The sequence below is a fragment of the Elephantulus edwardii genome, unplaced genomic scaffold, assembly GCF_000299155.1.
Source record: "Elephantulus edwardii isolate Elephantulus edwardi_28Jun2011 unplaced genomic scaffold, EleEdw1.0 scaffold00109, whole genome shotgun sequence".
Classification (NCBI taxonomy): Eukaryota; Metazoa; Chordata; class Mammalia; order Macroscelidea; family Macroscelididae; genus Elephantulus; species Elephantulus edwardii.
The window spans coordinates 5,556,341-5,557,131 of record NW_006399859.1 but is presented as its reverse complement, the minus strand read 5'-3'; positions in this window follow the sequence as shown (position 1 = coordinate 5,557,131).

Sequence of the window (791 nt, the reverse complement as noted above, 5' to 3'; positions counted from 1 at the left end):
TACATTCACAACCACCAAACTAAACAAGAATCATTGTCTCAATTTTATAGAAAAGAGAAATGAGGACTTGCTGAGATTAAGTAGTTTATGATATTCTAGGAGGTCCTGGAATCAGGACTCAATCTTAGGTTTTTATTGTTATTAAGTGCCTTACAGTCAACTGTGACTCATAGTGACTCTGTGAGCCTTCCTCTATCCAGTGCCATCCTCACCACCCCGTTATGCACTGATTGCTACAGTCACTGTGTTAATCTATCTTATCTCTATCTCTTTTGCTAACCCTCTACCTTCCAAACATGATGTCTGTTTGCAAGGAACATCCTCTCCTAACAGAATCCCAAAGTATGTGAGATGAAATCTCACCATCCATTGCCTTTAAGGGACACCCTGGCTGCATAAATATGCACCAAGACATTGTTTCATTTTTGGCTCGGCAATCCAGTGGATATTCAGTACTATTCTCCCACATCACAACTCAAAGTCTTCAATTCTTATTCTGTATCCTTACTCATTTTCTGACTTTCAGATACATAGGTCATAATTGAAAGTATCAAAGCTTGAATCAAGTGCATCTTATTCTTTAAACCCACATCCTTGTTCCTTGCATCCTAAGGCAGGTTGTGAAATTTATGAATGCTTTCATGTTATCTCTGAGTGCTCTCCTTCCTTGGCTATGAATTAACAGTGTCAGTTTTACTCTATCTAAGGACCTAGCTCCTCTCTGTTGGGTGGGTGTTATAGCCTCTTTGAGTTCCTCTATTTCTTTTCCTTGCTCCTTAAACCTAACAATG